The sequence below is a fragment of the Globicephala melas genome, chromosome 11, assembly GCF_963455315.2.
Source record: "Globicephala melas chromosome 11, mGloMel1.2, whole genome shotgun sequence".
In the NCBI taxonomy this organism is placed as follows: Eukaryota; Metazoa; Chordata; class Mammalia; order Artiodactyla; family Delphinidae; genus Globicephala; species Globicephala melas.
The window spans coordinates 146,719-172,637 of NC_083324.2; the positions used below are offsets into that span (position 1 = coordinate 146,719).

The window sequence follows — 25,919 nt, forward strand, 5'->3', positions numbered from 1 at the left end:
CTTCTATTTTTTTTTTTTTTTTGCGGTACGCGGGCCTCTCACTGTTGTGGCCTCTCCCGTTGCGGAGCACAGGCTCCAGACGCGCAGGCTCAGCGGCCATGGCTCACGGGCCCAGCCGCTCCGCGGCATGTGGGATCCTCCCGCACCGGGGCACGAACCCGTGTCCCCTGCATCGGCAGGCGGACTCTCAACCACTGCGCCACCAGGGAAGCCCAAGGAACTCCCTTCTTTAATCGTCCTTCACGGGCACCGGCAGGTGCACCTGGATGCTGAGGTACCGCGACGAGCCCGCCGGGAGGAGGGGCTCCCGGACGCAGGCCCGCCGCCATCTTGGACGTGGCCGTTCCGGTTCCGGCGCCTCCGGTTTTCCCGTCCTCCTGGCGCCGCCGACAGCCCGCGTGCCCTCAGGGATGGCGGGGAGCTCGCGCTGACTGCCTTGGTGACAACCCCCTGCCTTGTCACTGCGCCTCGTTCTCAAGGGGCCGGCAGGCGGTCGCTGGGCTGAGAAGCAGGGTGTCCGCGGCCAGCCGAGGGAGCCCCGGGGGTCACCCGGCCGTCGCCGCGTTTTCTTGTACCCCTGGGTCGTCATGTGGAGCTTGATGGCCTCACTTCTCGAAGAGACGAAACTCACCGGGCAGACTGAGGACACACGGACCAGAGAGCCAGAGCCGGCGAATAACTGAGGGCCCTGGAAGCCGGAGCGCCCCTTGGACGCCGCCCAGGCCTGTTGAGTCAGGCCTGCCCAGCAGAGGCCTTCCCAGCAGAGGCTGCCGCTCCTCTGTTGGACCGTGGATGTTACCATAGCAACAGCGGAAGCGTTTGCTGGGGCGCAAGCCCCCCTGGACCAGCCAGCAGGGAATCAGGAGCAATGCGGGGGTTGAGTGTCTTGTGGGCCAGAGAGTCCAGTGAAGGTTTGCCTTCTGAAGTCGGAACCGGGCTCTCCAGTTACCCAGGCCACCGTCGAGGGCGTTCCCGCCAGGCTCACCAGGGCACCTACAGGGGCGACCACGCCTGCGGCCACCAGCCCAGCTCTCCTCCTGCCCCGAAGAGTGGCTCTGCGTCCGGGCGGAGTGGTGAGTGAATTTAAAACCCTGAGTGTAGCGTGGGTCGGGTGCACACCGCCGACAGCCCCACGTCCACTGGAGCTTTCTTAGAGGCAGTTTGCGGCCTGGGTGCCCCTGTGCTGCCCAGGACCACATACCTCTCGGGGGCGCACCCTGTGTGGGGTTCTCCTTAGTCACCTTCGGGCTAGTGATGGTGCCCTGACATCCAGGGCACAGACTGCGTGGGCCGGACACCTTCCAGGCTCGGTGTGATCACGTTCCCAGGGCCAAGAAGCAGCCCATGTACCCAGGCTCCAGATGGGAAGATTGGTTGGGCCCCCAGAAAACGGGGATTCAACTAACGCACGTGCCTTCGTTGGGGTGGGAGTGGTAATGGGGGCAACCTTGATGTCCCTGGGCAGGAGCACAGATGTGGAGGAATTAAACTGGAGTTTGGTGAAGTTCCCAGTTGTCAGTGGGGTCCCCTGTTGGTCCAGGGGCCAATCTTCATTCCTGGTTTGAGGCTGACGGCAGACCCAGCAGTCCATAAAATTCCAGCCCTGTTGGGTGTCTCGTGTGATGTTCCAGAAAACTTTAACCTGCCAGGGAGAGATGACAGGAAAGGCCATGAGAAGAATCGACCCTTGCATTCTAGTTGGGGACGGCGTTAGTTGTCTTTAGGATGTCTTCAGAACCTTGGGGTCAGAAAGAGGCTCCCATATAAATTCTGGCCAAGGGGAGTCAGACACAGCTCAGGGTCCAGAGCCCGTTTGACCCGAGGGTGTTGCATCTGTAAGGTTATTCCCTGTAAAAATTCCTTTGTGTCAACAGAGGATCTAAGGAGACCTAGAGATCACAGTGTCGCAGCTGCTTTGAGAATGACTGGAGGTGTCCTTGGGTCTGATACAGCTCAGAAAATTTAAGTTTTCAGTTCTTTGTCTGAAGTCTTGCCCACAATGGCCATCCAGCTCTGTTTAGGATGCCCAAAGCTCAGTTACTATATTTTGATTTCTAAATGTATTTTTCCTTAATAATTAAAGGAGGTGTACAATGCATATTCAATAGGCCACAAAAGCAGGCTGTTCTAGTTAAGTTAAATCATATATAAATCACATATAACGCATACCTCAATATGTGAAAGCTTTCTCTATCATTTTCCCTTTTTGTTTGTAATTCCTTTAATAAATCAAAATATTTTACCCTCTGTCCAGGGTGGTTTCTCCCTGCCCTTGACCCATAACGTCCCTCGGTGGTAGGCCTACCTTTTGTTTATTCGTTTGAGTAGCTATTCTCGTTGGGGAGAACTAGTCAGATATCATGGACAAGCTCAGAGGCACGTTGATGGGAGAAACATTTTATAGGCTATGCATTTTATCATAGGAAATTGTCACACACACATTGTACGCGTGGGCTTAGCAAGCAGTGTTACGTGTCATGGTAGTTATACTCTGGGACAACTAAAGAATTTCCTTTTCTTCCTAAGTGTTAGGGGCAACAGTACCGTTAACACAAAAGCTTTCAATTCTGACAGGGCCTGGACGCAGGTCATGGGGCATTTGATCTTCATGTGAGGATAGATCACTGTGATAAGCTTCAGAAACAAACTTAGAGTGTCTTTTTAATAATTCAGCTAAACTTTACAATTATGTAACATAACAGGGAAGTATCTGGCAGGTGAGTCTTAGACTGTAAATGCAGACCTCAGTTAACAGAACGAGAATTTAAAACCCACTGAAACATAATCTTTTTATCTCTAAAATTACCCTCATTGCTACCAAATATAGCCAAAATAAGGCTAATTTATTTGCAAAATAAGTCTGGTTGCAATAAACTTGGTCTGATGATTCCCATAAGTGTAGTTGATCATACACATTCTTTAAAAATTGGCTTTGCTGGAACTTTTTATAAGGAATCTCAGATTGAATTTTTAAAAGACCTGTCAAGGCCAGGAAAGCCATGCCAAGGGCTTGCTACCAGATTCTTCCTACCATAACTATAGAGCTGGATGAGTTCCTCTTTTCTTGAGATTCCCAAAATACCTTGAGATTCTTGTACCTGTCAAGAGATGGCTTTCTTTATTTACCTGATAAGGTTGCTGGGAACTTAAGAGCTTCCAGTCTCGGGAGGGATCAGGTAGAGAGAAAAGGTAAATGTTTCAATTCTGCTTATGAAGGTGTAATTTACCAAATTGTTCTAAGTCAGTACTTAGCTTGAGGGGAAGGATTTCCTTATATCTGGAAAACACAGATTAAAAGCCAGTAATGTTTCAGACAGAGCCTGTAAAAATTATAACCATATTCACCAGTTCATTCAGTCTTATGTAACTACTCCTTGATCTCTTATTAACAGTTTTATGAAGCCGTCAAGATTTCAATTAGAATTCTTTAATTTTTTACCCAGTTCAGTGATATGATCTAAAAGTTATCAGAAACCTATAGTTGTCAAAAGTCTTTTCTATGAATTTTCTTGAAGATAAAGCATGTTTGTAAAAGTATCAGAGTGAAACAATAACGGTTTATGAATGACAAAAGACTTTTTAAAAGCCTGATTAAAGATCTGATTATAATGCACTTGACAGTGCTATAACACACAAATTTTAAGGTAATAACTAGAATCGTGACTGATAAAATTATACCAGAGCATATTCAAGTTTTAGGACCTTTATATAACATTTTTTCTGGAATAGTTACATTAATGACACTTACCCATACAGTACAACCTAAGAATGTTTGTCACCATTCATCTGACAATGTCATTTCACATACCAAGCAATCCTAATTAGTTTCGTAGCTCTTTCTGAGATGGCTCTTTCTGAGATGGCTCGGGGCCCTTTGGAAAACTCCAAGCTAGCTAGAGAAAGAAACTTACAATCTGTGGTCAAGAGCAGCTCAGTATTGCAGGAAACTTTGTTCTCCTAACAGAGGGCAAATCAAACTTCAGTCTTGCACCAGCTTACTTTTAACCATAAAGTTCGCTTAATTAAATTCACTCTACTCTTAGCCAATCCTGATCACACACAAAACTCTCTTTTCCAAGGTTCCTTTCCCATGCACCTTCTTCAAGTTTTATCGGTATTAGTTTAGAAATATCAAGCTTCAAGACATAATCATCCTCTTTCACACTTTCCTGGCTTCTGTGAGTCATTCTCGCGAATTATCGAAGCTGAAGGTGTCATAGGAACGCCTGAATTTGGAGCCAGCCAATCAGAAGCGTGGTGGCTTGCGGAAGCCCAGAGACTTGCGGCTGGCGTCTGAAGTGGGGGCAGCCTTGGAGTCTGACACTAACCCCAGGTGTTTCGAGTCAAGCCTGAACTGCAGTACACTCAGCTGAGTTGCCACCAGATTAATGGCTGAATAGTGTTCCATTGTATGGATGTCACAATGTTTATTCACTCATAGGTTGATGGACCGTTGCGCTGTCTGCACGGTTTTTTTGGGCTATGGAAAATAGTGCTGCTAGAACATGTGTTTATCTGTTTTCAGTTCTCTGGGTAAATACCTGGAAGTGGAGTTGCTGAGTCATAGTTACTCTGTGTTTGACTTTTTGAGGAGCTGCTGCACACACGTCCATGGTCGCTGAATTATTTCCCATTCCCACCAGCAACGTACGGGTTCCCATTTTTTCACATTCTTGCTGTTCTTGCCTGTTCGGGCTGCTATAAACAACGTAGGATATAAACAACGGGGATTTCTTTCTTTCAGTTCCGGAGGCTGGACGTCTGAGATCAGGGTGCCAGCATGGTCTGGTGAGGGCCTTCTTTCTGGTCCATAGCTGGTGCTTTTTCACTGTGTCCTCACAGGGTGGAAGGGGTGAGGGGGCTCCATGGGGTCCCTGTATAATGGCACTAATCACATTCCTGAGGCTCCACCTTCATGACCTAAGTACCTCCCAAAGGCCCCGCATCCTAATACCATTACATCAGGAATGAGAATTTCAATCTATGAATTTCGTGGGGACATAAACATTCAGACCACAGCACTTGCCAGTGTTCGTCATTCTGCTTGTTGGCTTGTCTGTTTTTCTTTTAATTATGGCCATCCTGTTGGGTGTGAAATGGTGTATTGTGGCTTTGGTTTGCGTTTCCCTAGTGACTAATGATCTGGAACGTATTTTCAAGTGCCTTTTGGCCATTTATACATCTTCTTTGGAAAAACATCTGTTCAAGTTCTTTGCCCATTTTTAAATGGGTTTGTTTGTGTTTTTGTTTGTTGAGTTTTAAAAGTTCTTTATATCTTCTGGATAGTAGGCCTTATCGGATATGTGATTTGCAGATATTTTCTCCCATTGTGTAGATTGCTTTTGCACTTTCTTGAGAATGGCCTTTGATGCCCATAAGTTTTAATTTTGATGAAATCCAGTTTACCTATTTTTTTCTTTTGTTACTTGTGCTTTTTTTTTTAAAATCAGGAAGGTTTTTGTATTTATCGTAGAACTTATTTTTTTTTAACATCTTTATTGGAGTATAATTGCTTTACAATGGTGTGTTAGTTTCTGCTTTGTAACAAAGTGAATCAGTTATACATATACGTATGTTCCCATATCTTCCCTCTTGCGTCTCCCTCCCTCCCACCCTCCCTATCCCACCCCTCTAGGTGGTCACAAACCACCTAGCTGATCTCCCTGTGCTGTGCGGCTGCTTCCCACTAGCTATCTGTTTTACATTTGGTAGTGAATATATGTCCATGCCACTCTCTCACTTTGTCACAGCTTACCCTTCCCCCTCCCCATATCCTCAAGTCCATGCTCTAGTAGGTCTGTGTCTTTATTCCCGTCTTACCCCTAGGTTCGTCATGACCTTTTTTTTTTTCTTAGATTCCATATATATGTGTTAGCATACGGTATTTGTTTTTCTCTTTCTGACTTACTTCACTCTGTATGACAGACTCCAGGTCCATCCACCTCACTACAAATAACTCAATTTCGTTTCTTTTTATGGGTGAGTAATATTCCATTGTATATATGTGCCACATCTTCTTTATCCATTCATCTGATGATGGACACTTAGTTTGTTTCCATCTCCTGGCTATTGTAAATAGAGCTGCAATGAACATTTTGGTACATGACTCTTTTTGAATTATGGTTTTCTCAGGGTACATGCCCAGTAGTGGGATTGCTGGGTCATATGGTAGTTCTATTTGTAGTTTTTTAAGGAACCTCCATACTGTTCTCCATAGTGGCTGTATCAATTTACATTCCCACCGACAGTGCAAGAGTGTTCCTTTTCTACACACCCTCTCCAGCATTTATTGTTTCTAGATTTTTTGATGATGGCCATTCTGACCGGTGTGAAAAATAAACAAATGGGACCTAATGAAACTTAAAAGCTTTTGCACAGCAAAGGAAACCATAAACAAGACCAAACGACAACCCTCAGAATGGGAGAAAATATTTGCAAATGAAGCAACTGACAAAGGATTGATCTCCAAAATTTAGAAGCAGCTCATGCAGCTCAATAACAAAAAAACAAACAACCCAATCCAAAAATGGGCAGAAGACCTAAATAGACATTTCTCCAAAGAAGATATACAGACTGCCAACAAACACATGAAAGAATGCTCAACATCACTAATCATTAGAGAAATGCTTGTGCTTTTGGTGTCAAATCTAAGCGCCCACTGACCCTGTGTTTTCTTCTAAGCATTTTATATTTAGGTCGTTGACAAAATTGTCTTTGGCTCTTTAGGGCCCCTACACCTACGTATGGATTTGAGAGCTGGCATTTCCATTTCTGCAAAAAAAGGCCGTTGGAATTTTGACAGGGATTGCATAAACTACGTAGATTGCTTTGAGTATCGTTGACATCTCACCAATATTACGTCTTTCAGTCAAGGAACATGGGATGTCTTTGCATTTATTTAGGTCTTCTTTAATTTCTTTCAGCATTGTTTTGTAGTTTTTAGTGTACACGTCTTTCACTCTTTTGGTTATATCTGTTCCTAGGTATTTTATTCTTTTGGATGCTCTTATAAATAGAATTATTTTCTTAATTTCTTTTTTAGCTTGTTCATTCATTGCTGATGTACAGAAGCACAACTTGATGTTGTATATTGACCGTTCATATCCTTCAGCTTTGCTGCATGTGTTTATTAGCTCTGGTAGGGGTTTTTGTTTGCTGGTTTTTGTTTTTTGGGGTTTTTTTGGTGAATTCTTTTGGTTTGTCCTATATCATGTCATCTGTGAATAGACATAGTTTTACTTCTTCCTTTCCAACTTTGGTGCCTTTTATTTCATTTTATTGCTTAATTGATCTGGCTAGACCCTCCAGTACAGTGTTGAATAGCAGTTGTGAAAGCAGGCATCCTTATCTTTTTCTGATCATAGAGGGAAATCTGTCTTTCATCACTGAGTATGATGTTGGCTGTGGTTTTTCACGTTGCATGTTCATGTTGCAGAAGTTCCCTTCTACTTATGAGTGGTTTTTATCATGGAAGAGTGTCAGATTTTGTTAAATGCTTTTCGTCCATCTACTGAGATGATCATGAGGTTATCGCCCTTCATGCTCTTAATGTGGTATATTACACTGATTGATTTTTCTCCTGTTGGACCACCCTTACATTCTCGGGATTACTTAACTCTGAAATACAGTAAAATTTGTCCGTCTTTCAATTTCTGAGTTCTAGGTTTGATATCATGCTTAGGAAAATCTTCCTCTCTCCTATGTAGCTCAGAATATGCCTTGAACCCACTGAAACCTTCTTCTTAATAGCTGCAGAGAATGTCATTGCATGGGTGACCTGCACTTTCATGAACCAATGTCCAGTCGATGGGTGTTGGCGGTGGGCAGTGCTGTGCCCTTCCCAGGTTTCCTTTTCCAAGATATTCAAAGAAAACATTGTGCTTTCTAGTGGGGACTCTGCCATTCACCAGCATAATTGAGTGGCCACATGTATAATCATTCATGGTGGGACAGCTGTTCGCTGGGTGCCTCCTCTAGGCTGCAATATGAAGAGGACATGCCTACGAAGTGTTTTGCTCCAAATCTTCAGCCTGAACTCAGTTAAGCTCCAACCCCTAATTTCCATATTCGGAAAAGTGGAGGAACAAATTAAATGATCCTATTACAAAAAATCAGGCAAATCAGAATGTGGGACATTTTACAAGACCTGGGCTCTTCAAGAAGTCAGTGCCATTTAAAAAAAGCTGGGTGACCCTTCTAGAACAACAGAGACTGGAAAAGCATAATAACCAAATGCAATGCGTGAATGTAGATTGCATCCCCACTTGAAGAAAAAGGTGTAGAAGGAATTCTTAGGATAATTGGGGAAATTTAAATAATGATGAGATACTAGATGATACGGAGCTATTGTTAATTTTATTAGATGTGATAATGGCATTATGATTTGTAGGAAATTATTTTTATTCTCAAGAGATGTGGGCTGAAGTATTTACGGGTGAAGCAGCACGATGTCTTCAGTTGACACTAAATGATAGAGTTTAGATAGATCAATAGAGAACAAAGATGGGAACATTTTATTTTGTTTTATTTTGTTTTTCTGGTTTTTTTGTTTTTTGGGTTTTTTGGAATTTTTCAATTTTATTTTATTTATTTTTTTATACAGCAGGTTCTTATTTGTTATCTATTTTATACATATTAGTGTATACACGTCAATCCCAATCTCCCCAATTCATCCCACCCCCTCCCCTGCCACTTTCCCCCTTTGGTGTCCATACGTTTGTTCTCTACATCTGTGTCTCTATTTCTGCCTTGCAAACCGGTTCATCTGTACCATTTTTCTAGGTTCCACATATATGTGTTAATATACGATATTTGTTTTTCTCTTTCTGACTTACTTCACTCTGTATGACAGTCTCTAGATCCATCCACGTCTCTACAAATGACCCACTTTCGTTCCTTTTTATGACTAATATTCCATTGTATATATGTACCACATCTTCTTTATCCATTCATTTGTCTCTGGGCATTTCGGTTGCTTCCGTGACCTGGCTATTGTAAGTACTGCTGCAATGAACATGGGGGTGCATGTGTCTTTTTGAATTATGGTTTTCTCTGGGTATGTGGCCAGTAGTGGGATTGCTGGGTCGTATGGTAGTTCTATTTTTAGTTTTTTAAGGAACCTCCATACTGTTCTCCATAGTGGCTGCACCAATTTACATTCCCAGCAACAGTGCAAGAGGGTTCCCTTTTCTCCGCACCCTCTGCAGCATTTGTTGTTTGTAGATTTTCTGATGATGCCCATTCTAACTGGTGTGAGGTGATACACCTCATTGTAGTTTTGATTTGCATTTCTCTAATAATGAGTGGTGTTGAGCAGCTTTTCAGGTGCTTCTTGGCCATCTGTATGTCTTCTTTGGAGAAATGTCTATTTAGGTCTTCTGCCCATTTTTGGATTGGGTTGTTTGTTTTTTTAATATTGAGCTTCATGAGCTGTTTATGTATTTTGGAGATTAATCCTTTGTCTGATGATTCGTTTGCAAATATTTTCTCCCATTCTGAGGGTTGTCTTTTAGTCTTGTTTATGGTTTCCTTTGCTGTGCAAAAGCTTTGAATTTTCATTAGGTCCCATTTGTTTATTTTTGTTTTTATTTCCATTACTCTAGGAGGTGGATCAAAAAAGATCTTGCTGTGATTTATGTCAAAGAGTGTTCTTCCTATGTTTTCCTCTAAGAGTTTTACAGTGTCCGGTCTTATAATTTAGGTCTCTAATCCATTTGGAGTTTATTTTTGTGTACGGCGTTAGGGAGTGTTCTAATTTCACTCTTTTACATGGAGCTATCAAAGTTGGGAACATTTTAATCGTTGCTATCTAGGTGGGGACTCTACAGATACACAGTTGTTTAATGTATTCTTTCAACTTTTCTGTATGTTTGAAATTTTTCCTAAAAGTTGGGAGAATAAATTTACAACAGTATGAATGGAAATACTCCATTCATACTGTTACACAACTTGATTTTTTTCCTTATCAACATGTTGTGTATATCTTTTCTCATCCTCTTTATTCCATTGTATAAATGTCAAGAGTTTGAATTTCAAAATCTCTAATGCAGGATAGCAGACCCAGATGTGCTTCATTGGTGAATTCTAAAAAACATCTGAGGAACAAGTGATATAAATTTTTCACAGTCTTGTCCATAAAAGAGAAGTCAAAGAATGACTTCCTCACTCATTCTCTGAGGTTAGCATCATCCTAATACCAAAACAAGACAAAGACATTGCAAGAAAGGAAAACCACACACCAATATCTCTCATGAACATAGATACAAAAATCTTCAACAAAATATTAGCAAATCAGGGACTTCCCTGGTGGCGCAGTGGTTAAGAATCTGCCTGCCAGTGCAGGGGACACGGGTTCAATCCCCGGTCTGGGAAGATCATGGAGCAACTAAGCCTGTGTGCCACAGCTACTGAGCCTGCGCTCTAGAGCCTGCGAGCCACAACTACTAAGCCCACACACCACAACTACTGAAGCCCACACGCTTTAGGGCCTGTGTGCTGCAGCTACTGAGCCCATATGCTGCAACTACTGAAGTCTGCACACCTAGAGCCCATGCTCCACAACAAGAAAAGCCACCATAATGAGAAGGCCGCGTACCACAACAAAGAGTAGCCCCCGCTTGCCGCAACTACAGAAAGCCCGCGTGCAGCAACGAAGACCCAACACAGCCAAAAATAAATAAATAAAATTCAAAAAAAATTTTTTTTAATTAAAAAAGTATTGGCAAATCAAACCCAACGACTTATATAAAGAATTATTCACCATGACCAAGTGGGGTTTCTTTCAGGTATGCAAGGTTGGTTCAACGTTCAAAAATCAATTAATGTTATGTATCACATCAATGGGCTAAAGAAGAAAAATCATATGATGGTAACAATAGGTGTAGAAAAAGCACTTGACAAAACCCAATACCCATTCATGATTTTAAAACACTCTTAGCAAACTAGGAATACATAGAAATTGCCTCAACGTGATAAAGACCATCTACAAAAACCCTACAGCTAACATCATACTTAATGGTGAGAAACCTCCTGATTTCTCTGTAAGATCAAGAGCAAGGCAAGAACGTCCCCTCTCGGGGAAGGTGAGCTGTGACGAAGCGAGAGAGTGGCTTGGACATATATACACTACCAAACGTAAGGTAGATAGCTAGTGGGAAGCAGCCGCATAGCACAGGGAGATCAGCTCGGTGCTTTGTGACCTCCTGGAGGGGTGGGATAGGGAGGGTGGGAGGGAGGGAGACGCAAGAGGGAAGAGATATGGGAACATATGTATATGTATAACTGATTCACTTTGTTATAAAGCAGAAACTAACACACCATTGTAAGGCAATTATACCCCAATAAAGATGTTTAAAAAATAATTAATTAATTTAATTAAATTTTCAAAAAAGAATGTCCCCTCTCACAACTCTTATTCAGCTTCATGCTAGAAGTCCTAGCTAATGCAATTAGACAAGACAAGAAAAGAAAATGTATACAGATTTGGAAGGAAGAAATTAAACTGTATTTGTTAACAGATGACATAATTGTAGATGTAAAAAAGCCTAATGAATTGAATGAAACTCCTAGAACTAATAAGTTATTATGGCAAAGATGCAGGATACAAACTTAGTATAAAAAGTCAATGGCTTTCCTATATGAAGGCAACGAGCAATTGGATTTTGAAATTAGGAACGTAACACCATTTATATCCGCACCAAAAGTCATAAAATATTTAGGTGTAAATCTAACAAAATATGTACAGGATCCCTTAGAACAAGAATGTAGAGTTTTGTAGTTATTCTCTTTTGTTTGTTTGTTTGTTTTGTTTTTTGCGGTACGCGGGCCTCTCCCTGCTGTGGCCTTTCCCATTGTGGAGCACAGGCTCCGGACACGCAGGCTCAGCGGCCATGGCCCACGGGCCCAGCCGCTCCGCGGCACGTGGGATCTTCCCGGACCGGGGCACAAACCTGTGTCCCCTGCATCGGCAGGCGGACTCTCAACCACTGCGCCACCAGGGAAGCCCTGTAGTTATTCTTTAAAAAAAAAAAAAAAAATCAAAGATCTAAATAAATAGATATTTTGCATCCATGGAAGGAAGACTCAATGTCGTCAATAAATTGGTCTTTCCAAACTTGATCTTACATATTCAGTGCAATTCACATCAAAATTCCAGTAAGTTACCTTTCAAATATCAACATACTGAGCCTAGAGTGTATATAGGGACTTCCCTGGTGGTCCAGTGGTTGAAAATCTGCCTTCCAATGCAGGGGACATGCGTTCAATCCCTGGTTGGGGAACTGAGATCCCACATGGCTCGGGGCATCTAAGCCCACGTGCTGCAACTACTGAGCCCACACTCTGGAGCCCACGTGCCGCAACTAGAGAAGCCCGCGCACTGCAAACAAAGAGCCCACATGTCACAGTGAAGATCCCGCGTGCCGCAACTAAGGCCCGATGCAGCCAAATAAATAAATACATATATACATACATACATAAATATTCAAGTATACATGGAGAGGCAAAGGCCTAGAGCCACCACAATATTGAAGAAGAACAAAGTCAGAGGACCGATACCACCCGACTTCAAGGCTTGATATAAAGTTACAGCAATCAAGGTAGTCTAGTATTGACTAAAGAATAGACTAAGAGATCAATGGAACAGAGTAGAGAAGCCAGAAAGAGACCCACATAAATAGTCAACCTTTCTTTGACAAAAAGCTCAGAATCAGTAGTGACAAGTCATGTTTATGGCATGTAACCTTGATATGATGTGATGAAAATGGCTCTCTGCCTCTGTGGTCTTCCCATAACCTCAGTCTAATCATGAGAAAAACATCAGATAAATTTCAGGAAAGGGGCATCTTACAAAACTCATTCCTCAGAGCTGTTAAGATCATCAAAAACAAGGACAATATGAGAAAATATCACAGCCAAGGCCAAGGAGACATAAGTAAATATAATGGGTACCCCTGGGACAGAAAAAGATGTTAGCTAAAAAGTAGGGAAACTAAATAAACTTGGACTTTAGTCAATAATCATGTCTCAATAGTAGCTCGTTAATTGCAACACACAGACCATACTAATATAAGATGTTAATTTTTAGGAAGAATTGGATGAGGGAGTCGATGGAAACTCTCTAAAATTCTCTCAGTCTTTCTGTAAATCGAAACTGTTCTAAAAAAGAAATTCTATTTTTTTAAAAAGTCGGTAACTGCAACAAGTATGTAAGTCTTAGAACAACACAAGACTTTTTTAAGGACGATTATATTGTATTACTGATGTTGAGAATTCCCAGTGCGTTGTGATAATAAAAAGCTGACTCTATTTTAGTTGGTTTTGTAAGTTGTCTCCGGAGAAGCCTCCTGTGATTGTCTGAACTGGAGGCAGGACCCCCACTGCCCTGCCCTGGGTATGCACTGCTCCAGACCTCTTATATTTATTTTTTGTGATTCCTGTCTTACTTGATTTTTGCTATCTTCTTTGTTTATATCCTGTGATCACCTTTACATTTCATTTTCATCTTTTTTTTATTACTGATATTTAAGAATTTTTTATACCTAAATGCTATTAACTCTCTGTGTTAGTTTCCTAGGGTAACTCAGTCCCACGGACTGGGTATCTTAGAGCAACAGAAGTGAATTGTCTCTGTTCTGGAGCCTAGAAATCTGAGATCGGGGTGCTGGTCGGGTCACGCCCCCGCTGAAACCTGCAGGGGAATCATTCCTCGCCTCTTCCTGCTTCGGCTGGATCGCTGGTGATCTTTGGCGTTCCGTGGCTCGAAGATGCATCACTCTGACCCTCTCTCTACACATGGCCTTCTTCCCTGTGTGTGTCTGTCTCTGTGTCCAGATTTCTTTTTTATAAGGATGGAAGGTATTAGATTGGGGCCCACCCTAATGACTTCATTTTAACTAGATTACCTCTGTAAAGATCCTGTTTCCAAACAAGGTCACGTTACGAGGTGCTGCGGGTGAGGACTTCAACATACGTCTTTGTGGGAGGGGACGCAATTCAGCCCATAACACTCTGCGATGTTCATTTTGGTTGTGAGTTTTTTTTTACCAGTGACTTCTTCCTCTTTTAATATTTGCAGTAATTTTTAGCATAAAAATTCACATTTTTACATGATTAAATCAGTTATGTTTTTTCCTTTCTGACTTCTGAAAAACAAAATACTTTTTACTCCAAGTTTTTAGAATTATTATTGTATATCTTATTGAAATAATTTTATTGATTTTTCATGTTTAAGTATTTATTCCTTCTAGAAATGAATCTGTGCGTGGTACAGAAGTATCTCTTGAATTAAACATAAACGTGTACTTAATGACCAGTGTTAGTTCTCCCCACACTGAGGAAGGAAACGTCTCCTTACTGCCTCTTAATTAGCAAAGGGCCCCCCCCTTCCGTGGACTCAGTAAAGCACCATTATCTGAAGTTTGGTCTTTTCCTGCTTCCCTTTCGGGCTTCGCCAGGAGACAAAGTGCCCACAGACCCCCTTCCCTTACAGGCTGCTCCCTGGCAGCACAACGAAAGCCTTAGGAATGGGCAGTCCGGAAAAGCCTGGACGAAATTACTAGCCAAGGAGCGTTACTGTCCTCGGTCTCCATCTGGGAGAAGAGAAAGGAGGCTACGCACTCTCACACGCATGCACAGATATACGCCCGTGTGCACACACGTGTTATATATGCCAACGCCAAATTTAAAAAGTATAAGTCTGAAATCCAGCTGCCTTACTGTACTCTCTTACTGTTTTGAAACGGACAGTTAATATAATGACACTTGTCTCCTGCCTTTCCAAAGTTTTTGCCTCATTTCTCGGTCTTGTTGCGTCGTCTAGAATCTTGTGGGCAGTGCTGGTTGACAGCATAGGTCTTCAATCAGCAGTGCAGTTTCTAAGCGCCAAAAGGTCTGAAATCTCAAAGTCCTTTCATAGGTTTGTGGCAGACTCCCTGGGAGACAAACCCTGAGCTGAGCTAATGTTGGTTGTTCGTAGCCCTCACGTGCACACCTGGGGCGAGCACGCCTGGCTGCTGAGGCACTGCCCACTCTTCACCTCCCCACCACGCTGTGTCTGGTTGCACATCTCAGTGTCTGGCTGGGTTCAGAGTTGCTGGATCATTTTGCCACCTCCTGTTTTCTGCTAACCCAAAATGCTGGACCGATTGTGTTGCCAAGAAACAAGAGTTGAGAGCAGTGAAGGAAGTAGCCCAGGAAGAAAACTTGCTACTGCTGACTACGACCAGTGGAGGCTCTCTGCCCTGGGCAGTGGGCAAGGGCCTGCGGCAAGTGTGGGCCCCTCAGGGCCGCCCGAGAGGGAGCAGCACGCCGCGGATGGTCTGAGAGAGTCGGAGGCCAGCACTTCACCTCTGTGAAGCGCTGTGGTAACGTCACCCAGAACCACCACAGTGGGTCCCGTCGAATGTAGACATAGGGCTTTTGGTGCCCTGACGCTAGGAGTGGTCCTGAAGAGTGAGAGCAGGCTTGGGGGACCTGAGTCTGTTGTTCCTCTGTCAGGCTCCTAAACACGCTTGTATCAGGTAGAGGCTAGGTCGCACCGTGGTAGCAGACAACGCTGAAGCAGCAGTGGCTTCGCACGGTAAAGCTGTATGGTCCCTCACCCAGGGTCCACTGCACGTCCAGGCAGTGTTCTCCCTGCAGGACCACGTGGTCCAGGCCATGATGACCTTGGGGCTTTGTTGGGGGAGCTGCAGCCGGGCACCAGGGACTGGAGGGTCCAACACCGGCAACGAAGAGCTTCAACTTGGAATCGATGTTCACCGTTTCTGTCCGCGGGCCAGAGCTGGTCACAGGGCCTCCGCTGATGGCCAAAGCAGCAGCGACTGGCTGTGCTCAGCGGCAGGAACTTCTGCCATGACCCTGACGCCTGGTGGTTTTGAGGAGAAAAGGTGCAGGGTGGGGCTTGGCATTTTTCTCTCCTCTCTCTTGAAGGGCAGCCGGTCCAGCAGAATGCACAAATCTCGTGAGGCCGTGTGACGAAGTTTTACACGTAGAAGGACAGCTGTGTGACGGACGTTGTGTGAGACAGCGCCCAGATCAAGACACCCAGGTCCCCAGGAGGCATCCTGGTCCCTGCTCCAAGGGAACTGGCCCCAAACCTCCGCTCTGACCTCTCACGCTGTAGATCAGTTTTGCTTGGTTTTGTATTTTAAAAATGAAATCCACAGTTGTGTGCTGTTTTGTACGAATGAGAATTCAAGATTATGCCTGTGAGATCCACCCACGTTGCTGCAAGGATTCGTGTTGTTTTTGTTACTCTGTGGTGTTCTGTTACGTTCCTAAACACCACCACTTAATTGGTCTTTCTACTGTTTAGAGACATTTGTGTTGTTTTACATTTGGGGCTAAAAAAACAGAGTTGTCGAGAGTATTCCTGACTGTAGCTTTTGAGGGATGTGAACCTTCATTTCTGTAGATTCTATACCAGGAGTGGAGGTGCCGGTTCACATGGTCAGTTTGCTTCATCAGATGCTTCCCCATAGTTTGCCACGTGGCTGCACCAGCCGTGCTCCATCAGCAGTGCACGGGTCCACACTCTCGGCCACACCTGATGTGGTGAATGTAGCCACTCTGGGGGGTGGGGCCTGGTATCTTGCGGTGACATTTATTCGCATCTCCTGGTGAGTGACGATGTTAAGTACCTTCTCAGGTGTAGACTGACCATCTGGACATCCCCCTTGGTGAAATATCTACTCCAGCCTTTCACCAGCCAGTCTTTACTGAGTTATGTCGTTTTCTTATTGATTTGTTCTTCTTCCCATTTTCTGGCCATGATGGAGAAAAGGTGACTTTTGTTAGTTGTTTGTTTCGTTCTTAACAGTGTCTTCTGGTGAGTAGAAATTCATTTAATGAGGTTTAACTTTCAGCATTTTCTTTTCTGTTTCGTGTTGGGCGGTTTTGATCCTGTTCTAACCAGGCAAACATAAATAACCACAGCCTCCAGGGGGCCACCCCCCTCCCTGACTCAAAGCTGACCAAGTGGCATCACCCGGCAGGGTGTGTGTCCTCTTGGTGGAGAGAAGAGGGCGAGGCCCCCTCGCCCGAGGGCCCTGTGTGGCAGGAAGCAGGATGTGGATGGGAGATGGCAGGTCACGGGCCGTACCTCCCGAGGGTGTCGAGGGCTGACCCGTGCCTCACGCTCAACCCTGCAGGGAGGAGCTGGGAGGATCCGCCTGGGCCTTGTCCTCCTTCCAGACCCAAGGACCTCGCGGCCACACCTGCGGTCAACAAGCCAGGAGGCAGTAGTGTGTCACGCGTCTGGCCTCCCTCGTGCCGCTGCTCCCTGGGGCCCTCCCCCGGGTACGTGACTACGTGACTGGGGTGGTAACTGGACGGTGCACCGGCTTCCTCCAGCTGCAAACTCACGGCAAGGCTCTGCCCCAAGGCGCTGGAGAGCTGGTCCAGGGCCGTTCCTCACAGTCCTGACGGGGCCCCCTGCAGGCGGGGGCGTAGATTGCGGTTCATCACGTGGCGGGGAGCCAGGCGGTGGTGAGGAGGAACCCGACGGGCGGGGGAATATCTGCCGCGAGATTCGCGCACGTAAAGGCCCCAAAGCAGGCAGAACGGACGTATGGTTGCAGAAATCAGGAAAGGGTTTTCCCCTGGTGGCAGGAGATCGGGGGAGCAAGACGGCTCCTGGCGGCTTGTAATGTTTGCTTTCTGGATCTGGGTGATGGTGACATGAGTGTGTTCGTGTAAAACTCAACCAGCTGCACACTGGGGGATGCCTGTTCCCTGCATGCATATTGAGTGTCCAGAAGTGAGAAAGGAAAAGACTCTGGCCTGGGGAACCCATCAGGGTGGGAGGTGGTACCCACAAAGATAAGCGCCCTAGCCGCCACTGGCGCAAGTGTCGGTGGGGGCCGAGAGGGATGGAGTCTTTCCAGGAACCACAAAGGCATTTTCCCTGTGGCTTTAGACCCTGCGCCTCCTGGGCAGGAAGCCCCACATCCTGGGAGACAGCCCTTTGGAATTCTGGGCACAATGACTCTGGCTGCCATCCTGGAGGCGTCTCTGGAACCTCAGCCGCATGGTCTGCAGGCACATGGGATGGCGGAGAGTGAGGGGCAGAGAGGAGGCCATGGGCTCGGAAGTGCAGCCAGGAGGAGCAGGCAGGACCCCAGGCCCTCGGGTCTGCTGGGCTGGGGAGAGCGGGTGGCCCTGGCCCTCCGTGGCTCCCTGGGCTCTGGTGGGCAGGCCGAGGCAGCGGGGCACCGGCTGGTCCCCTCCCTGGGGCCAACCCCAGGTTTCCGGGCCCGCGTTCCCATTTGCAGCAGGACAGAGCTGGCTGTCCTCACCTCCTCTGGGAGGGCAGCCACGGAGGACTGTGGCCAGGACGGCAGGACGCTCTTGCCATGCAGATGAGCGGAGGCAGCTCCGCGGAGTCCTGCACTAAGGCTCCTGATCTCAGACCCTAGTGTGGTTCCAGGCTGGGTTTTCCAGGGACTGGGGGTGTCCTGCAGGCTCAGAGGTCCAGGGTGGTGGGGAGCTGGGGGGAGGGCATGGCGGTGCCGCTGGGTCTGTGGCGGGGGCTGATTCCATGCTCTCTCTCTCTCTTTAGTTCATTTTTTGCAGCAGGTCATACGTTTACCCGGTTCAAAATCAAAATGATTTTTAACAAAACGATAAAAATGTTCACTTCAAAACCTCACTGTCCCTCCCTGTCTACCTGCTCTTCTGCGCCCCCTGCTGGCACGTTTATCAGCTCTGCACGCATGTGACAGGTTCACCCCAAGGTGAAATACACATTCCGCGCGCCGCACTGTTCTCCACGTTCTGTGCCTGGCCCGCTTTCTTTCTCTCTCCCCACACATGCAGAGGGTTTCCTGCTCTTTCTGACGGCGCACAGAGCTGTGGTGTGTACTTAGCCAGGCCTGGTGTGCGTGTGCCATTTTGCACTCCTGCAGACGTATCTGTGGGAGCTCCCCTGTTTGTCCCCCTCACTGACCTCGAGGCCCTCGGTGGCCAGGGCTGCACGTCACGTGGGCCTGACTTATCGGCCCCCCACCCTGTCAGCCTCCCCTGCAGGAGACCCGGCTCAGAGAAGATTCGACGTGGCCTGACCCATATCCCGGGAAGCCCCTTAGAGGGTCTTTGGGTCTCCTGGACCAAGCACAGAAGGCTCAGAGTGACCCCTCCAGTCCTGGTGACCCCCTGGGCTGCGAGCGTTCAGGGACCCTTGGGCAGTGAGGTCCACAGGACATGGTGAGCTCCCAGCCAGGAGGTTGGCCGTGAGACCCCACGGAGGGGGATCTGATGTGTGCCCTAGGCCGGCGTGGAGAGAGGTGTCAGCCCGTCCGAGGCGTCGGCCCACCTGTGGGCTCTGGGCCCCAAGGAGAGGTGGGGCTGTGCAGCAGGGAGCCTGAGTGAGGATGCAGTCGGGAGGGACGGGCGGCTCCCAGGCCAGCCTGGGACATGGCGGTGGGCTTTCCATCTTGGTCCCGGGACAGGCGCCTGGGTCAGGAGGGATGGGCACGGCTCAGGCAGAGCATCGGAGAAGCCCAGAGCTCGCCCAGAGCCCCTCCTGTGGAGCTCAGGCTGAGGCAGGGGAACTCGTGCCCACAAGGTGTGCCAGGAATTAGGGGCCACTTACCTCAGGTTGGTGGTGACCAAGGAAGGGGGGCGCCCATCTCTTCACCGTGCCTTGCCTTAAACCCAGGACTGAGAACTGCGTCCTGGGCCCGTGTTGGGCCAGGACCCCTCGTCCACGTGTGAGATCGGGACCCGTAGTCCCCGTAAGAGGCTGCTTTTGCATTTTCAGTGATGACATACACGTATTTTTCAAAGGATATTAAACAAAGATATAACTTGATTTAAAGAAAATTTTAATAACTGTGCCTATAGTATCCAAATATGCCGTAAAAACCAAGGGACTCAGGCTGGAGACACAGCGCTCTGCAGGCAAAGCACGTGACGGTGAGCAAGGGGGCGCAGTGGGGTCTCGCCACCGGGCCGCGTCTGGAACGACCCCCTCTGAGGCCAGGAGGGGAGGACCTGGGCCCCGTGCAGGGCTCCCCCATGGCGGGCTCTGTGGGCCCCTCCCAGCTGGCACCCTCCTGGGCAGGACGGTCCCCCAGTCTGTATGGAGCGAGTCATTTCCAACAAGAACCTTGGCCCATCTTGGAAGTGTCTCAGCCTAACTGACTTTAATTATGAACAAAGAGCCACACTGTGTGCTTGAGTCTTCGGGGCTTAAAAATGGGGCTTCCAGGTAGGAAAACGTGGTGGGAATTTTGACAGGCAGTTTGGGAGCGATCGTGATCAGAAAGGAGATGTCTGGAAAAGAAACCACAGCCAAAGTGTTCAAATGGCTCCTTTGTCAAAATGCCGACTGATGGCATTGTTTCCGGAGAAAGATGTGGCCGAGGTTTTGTGCAGGCCCACGGGCCTCCCCAGACCTCTGTCCAGCTCAGGCCCTGCACGGGCCTGGGGGCAGGGCGGGGGGCGGGGGGGCCTGGGGGCAGGGCGGGGGGCGGGGGCGCCTGGACCAGCAGAGAAATTCCAGGTGGTGAAAAAGCACTCGCCCTCTGCAGGCAGCCAGGACCCTGCTGGGCTGGAGGTTTTGCAGGAGACAGTGCTCTGCGCACTGCGAACCGATCCTGGGCTGGGTGGATTGCAGCTTTCCCTCTGTCATTCACTCGCTGTGATGTTGGTCAATCAAATTCTTCTCTGAGCCTCAGTTTTCTCACCTGCAAAATGGGTTTTTTGGTCCATGTGGTTGTTTGTGGTCTGCAGGCCGCAGGGCCTGGCATGTGCCACTCCCCATCTTCCCAGGAGCCTCGGGTCTCTGCTGCCTTTGGCAGTGCCTGGATCGCAGGCAGCAGGACCTGTGTCTGGTCAACTGGAGCAAGAATCACATGGCAATGGGGCAGCTCACAGAATCGAAGAGGAGGTGAGAAACAAATTCCTAAGAACCAGAGCCAAGGGCAGCTCCCACTGAAAAGCTGGAGAACACTCCCCCCGGGGGTGATGGTGGGTCTCCTGCCGTCCACGTTTGCAGTACTCTGCTCAGGACTCAGGTCCCCAGGGACCCAGCGTCTCGGCTTGTGTCACAGCCTGTTGCCCAGGAGGTGTCTTGATCGACTTCTCACCACAACTGCGTGCACTACGGATCTGCAGGCCCCCAAGCAAAACCAGCGAGCACTTGGAAGTGGGACTGGATCTGGGGGGTGCAGGAAGGAAGAGGGCAAGCGTCCATCAGCCCCTCCACTGAGTGTCTTCTCTCCTGAGAGCCTCTCCCCCTCCCGCGTCCCCCGGGCCCGGGGCTCTCTGAGGACCATTCAGGATCACAGCGCACCTGCTCCATGGCGATCACAGCCTCGGGGGCACATTAGCATCCCACGTGGGCACGAACCTTTATGTTCCCCAAGTGTGATCTCAGCAGTTCTTCACACCCACTCTCTCTCGTACACCTTCGAGCTGGCAGGCAGGGGATCCCGCATTTTCAGGAGGCTCCACAGAGACTCGGATGGGAGAAGTGAGTGGAAGTGGCCGACGCCCGGTCACAGAGCTCACAGGATGGTACTTACTAATTTTAGTAGTTTTTCTGTTTACTCTCTTGGGATTTTGTGGATCAAAATCATAACATAAAGTGGTAGTACTTTATCTCTTCTATTTATTATGTATTCTACTTCGTTTTTCTTTTATTACACTACCCCAGCAATTTACAGTAAAAACAACAGCCGATGCCCCTGTTCGCTTCCTGATCTTAAGGCGTCTGCCCCTCAAGTTCTGCCTGGAAACACGATGCTGGTTGACGTGCTGAAAACGGTGTTTGGTCTACAGTAGGTGCTACCTAAGTGTTAGACAGTAATTATCATCACTCCGCCTCGCAAACAGAGCCAAGCCGCCTCACCCCTTCCACACCTGGGCTTGGGTGGAGCTGAAGGGGCCTTGGGTCGTGAGGCCAGAGGCTCAGGCACGTAGTGGGGGTCGGCGCGTGTTTACTGGCTTAAAGTGCATGCCTGGTGGACAGTGGAGTTCCAGCAGCTCCGTCCAGGATGCGCCGGCCTCGCGGTGGAGGGGACAGTGGTGGGACCGTGTGCTGATCCCTACAGCTCAAGGTGGAGTCGGACACCATCCTTCCCCCCGCCTGCAGCCAGGCTCCTCACACCGAGAGCCGGACTCTGCCCTCACCCCGGAATCTGGACTGTCTCATGACTGGCCTGACGGGTAGCCAGTGGTGGAAGCAACATTCTGGGACCTGCAGGCCAGTGACGGGCCTCCTCACTCCACCTGGACTCTCGCTGTGCTCACTCTGGGAACGCTTGTTCTTGAACGCTCCCTCGTGGAACTGAACTGTCACTGAGCGCAGCCCTAGCCCCACAGAGATGCCGAGCATGAGTGCTCCGGTCACGGGCCCCAGGTGACGGTCAGCATTGCCTGCCAGCGATGTGACTGAGCCATCCTGGGCTTCCAGCCCAGCTGAGCCTTCAGAGGACTTGCAGCCCCAGCAAAGACCTGAGAAATCCCGAGGAAGAACTCCTGAGCCCGTCAACGTCCCTGACCCCAGCGTCATTGCATGGTAGCACACTGTGCTGCAGGCCACTGTGTGTGTGTGGGGGGGTCTTAAAGCTGGAGTCGATGCCCAGAGCTTCTGCTTAGAGGGACACACACCACTTCCCCTCTCGGGATCCAGCCCCGAACCCGCAAGTCTTCGGCCAAGAATTGGTGTCCACGGGGCAGAGAAGTATCGTCCTCCCTCAAAGGGGCTGCAAGTGCTCCGGACAGGAGTAGAGAGCGGAGGAAAGTGCTGGATACAAGATGAACACAGGGATGAGGCGCCTTAGTGCACACTAGCCATAACCCCTTACAAAATACAGCGAGTGAGGATCACATTTACAGCCCCAGTAACAAAATAAAATATCTGGAAACAGCGCTCGCACCTTGAATCCATCTGGTTCCTGGTACATGGCCCCAGGGAGGTGGGAGAGGTTTTGCAGTGAGTGCGTTAGCAGGGTTGCATGCTGGGAAATTTCCAGCCAAGTTGCACACAGGCTTCCTGCATCTTCCAGATGACTGAAAATGTTCTTCTGAACTGTTAAAATGTTACTGTGTACGTCGGGAAACATGGTATAAAGTAGGGTAGCTGGTCTGATTGGACCATAACTGGGAAATTCTTTTAAGTATGTGCCAACGTGAAAAAGCATAAAATCACCTTCAAGACGGAGCCCCCAGACCTGGGCATTGGTTCCACAAGCACAGCCGACGCCACTGAGCCCTCTCCCTCCGTGGGCGCCCAGCCCAGGCCTGGGCGGATGGCCCCCGAGAAGAAGGCAGGTGCCCCGCCTCTAGAAATACAGTTTCTAATAAAGCTTTGCGTGCAGGAGGAACGCAGTGGGCGTCCCAGGGCTCCTACCCTTTGGGAGTGAGACTCTGACCAAGGCTACAGATCCTCTCCCGGGGAGAACCCCACCTGCACAGCACACACATGCCTGTGTGACACTTCTGATGGCTGCTAACTCGGAATCTTGTCCCAACCCCCAGGTGAGCAGAGCCTGGGCTTTAGAGGTCTGCGTGACCAGGGGAGGGGGAGGTCGGCAGGGAGACAGGTGAAGAGGGTTTGCAGCACGGAGCACACCTGAGCACACACCATAGTGCTGGGCAGTGATCAGCAGAGGGCTGTGAGGAGAGAATGAACAGTGAGGGAAGAGGTCCTGGGGTGTCTCAGAGGATGGGGTCCAGAGCCCTGGGGCGTGGGCGGCCCGGGAGGTGAAGGGTACCTCTCCTCTGGAATGAAGGGAGGGAGAGGAGGGGGCAGGGCCCGGGACCAGCCTCACGGGCGCAGAACCCTCCGAGGCGCAGGGTCCTGGACCCTTCCCACAGGCATTTACTGAGCATTGCTGGGCTGGGGCTGCTCTAGGGCACCGTCCCTGCTCTCATGGGGCTTGAAAGGGGCAAATAAGTGAGTAGAATATCGTTAATAAACTGGACAATTTCAGGCATTGCTTGGTACTGTAAGGAAGTATATCAGGGGATGGGAAAGGGGACAGTAGGGTCCTCGATGAGGCCAGGCAGCTGGCTGAGGAGAGCATCAGTGGGGGCCAGCGACTGCAAGGGCCTGGGGGAGCTGGCTCTGCTCCCACGCCTAGCTGTCAGCTTCCCCCTCCCCATGGAACGCTCACTGCCCACAGTGGGTGCTCACAGCCCTGAGTGAATGAGGAGCGAGGAAAGGTGGATGTGTGGTCCATGGCCCCCCACGACTTAGGTGCTGGATGCACCCTGATTTCCCTTCATCCAGGAGCTCGCCAGGCACAGCCCTGCCCCAGAGCCTGTGCTCAGCGTGCCCTTCCCCCAAGTGTCCCTTTCTTGCAGGTGTGCCCTTCTGCAGGTGTATCTTCCCCCAGGTGTGCCCTTCCCCAGGTGTATCTTCCCCCAGGTGTGCCCTTCTCCAGGTGTATCTTCCCCCAGGTGTGCCCTTCCCCAGGTGTATCTTCCCCCAGGTGTGCCCTTCCGCAGGTGTATCTTCCCCCAAGTGTGCCCTTCCCCAGGTGTAACTTCCCCCCAGGTGTGCCCTTCCGCAGGTGTATCTTCCCCCAGGTGTGCCCTTCCGCAGGTGTATCTTCCCCCAGGTGTGCCCTTCCCCAGGTGTATCTTCCCCCAGGTGTATCTTCCCCCCAGGTGTGCCCTTCCCCAGGTGTATCTTCCCCCAGGTGTGCCCTTCCGCAGGTGTATCTTCCCCCAGGTGTGCCCTTCCCCAGGTGTATCTCCCCCCAGGTGTGCCCTTCCCCAGGTGTCTCTCTCCCCAGGTGTATCTTCCCCAGATGTCCCCCCAGGTGTGCCTTTCCCCAGACGTATCTCCCCCTAGGTGTGCCCTTCCCCAGGGCCCACATGGCTCCCTCGCCTTCTCTAGGCCTGTGCTCAGCCATCACTGTCTCATGAGGCGTCTCTCACACCCTGTTTAAAAGGCAGCGTACCCAGCCCTCCTCTTCCTTTTCCCCACTTTATTTTTCTGCATATCACACACTCCATAACTGCCGTGTTTGTTCTGTTTATTGCCCACCGCCAGCCATCGGATGTAAGTGCCAGGAGAGCGAGGTGTGTTTTGAGATGTGTTCCTTCTGTAGCCCCGGCGTCCAGAACAGCGTCTGCAGCACAGCAGGTGCTCAGCGCACCTTCAGCAAGAGAAAGAATGGTCTTTGACTTTGAACCTCAGAAGCACAGGAACCTTGTCCTTTTCATCAGGGCCAACACACAGTGGGTGTTTGTTCAAACGTTGGTTAAACTCAGTGGCCCATCTGCCACTAGAGACACCAGTAATTTCCAGGCAGCTCAGAAAACCCTTACGGGAAAGGTTCTCCCCTGCCCTGGTGGGGACGGCTCCCTCCCCTGTTACCAACTCCTGTCCCAGCAGTGACCTCAGTGGGGCTTACTCAATCTGATCAACAGAGAAATTTCACAAGCCCGGTGTCACTCCTGTGGGGAACCTCAGCACACAGGAGAGCTGGGGCAGCCCTTCCCTGTCCAAACTCCCCACTCGGGGAACCAGTCGCTGGGATCAAGTTCACCAGAGCGACCCTCAAAACGGAGAGCCGCCTGTGAGGCCAGCCAGACCTGCCTCGGCGGGCGGCTCGCTGGGGGATGCGCCAGCCCGCGGGTAGGGTGCCACGCTCCTGTTTGCAGTAGGGCCCCACAGAGAGGGTCTCAGAGGTGACAGCGAGCTCCCCCAGACAGCACCCGAGTCATCAGCCCCGGGCACCCCTGAGGAAGAGGCCATGGAGAGATTGTCGTTGGCCTTCTGGGTCATCTGGGGGCCATCCGCTGGCCACGACCAGCATACTGTCCGTAGACATTCCAGCCAAGTAAGCCCCCAACTGACCCCGCATAACTGTTGGGCCCTTTCAGCTTCCCAGGACCCCATGCATGGAGCAGTGTATGTGTGTGTCTGGTGGGGAGCCCTCTGCACCTGAGTATGGCGAGCT

General features: G+C 49.1%; 1 protein-coding gene across 1 annotated transcript in view; it reads left to right on the forward strand.

Annotated features, from left to right (window-relative positions):
* Positions 1-851: 851 nt before the first annotated feature.
* The window catches only part of ALDH1L1 (aldehyde dehydrogenase 1 family member L1), a 79,860-nt gene continuing 54,792 nt past the window's right edge, over positions 852-25,919 (forward strand). The window contains exon 1 of the mRNA XM_060307721.2: positions 852-1,073. The gene's annotated coding sequence lies outside the window, so the exon portion shown is untranslated. The remainder of the gene's footprint in view (positions 1,074-25,919) is intronic.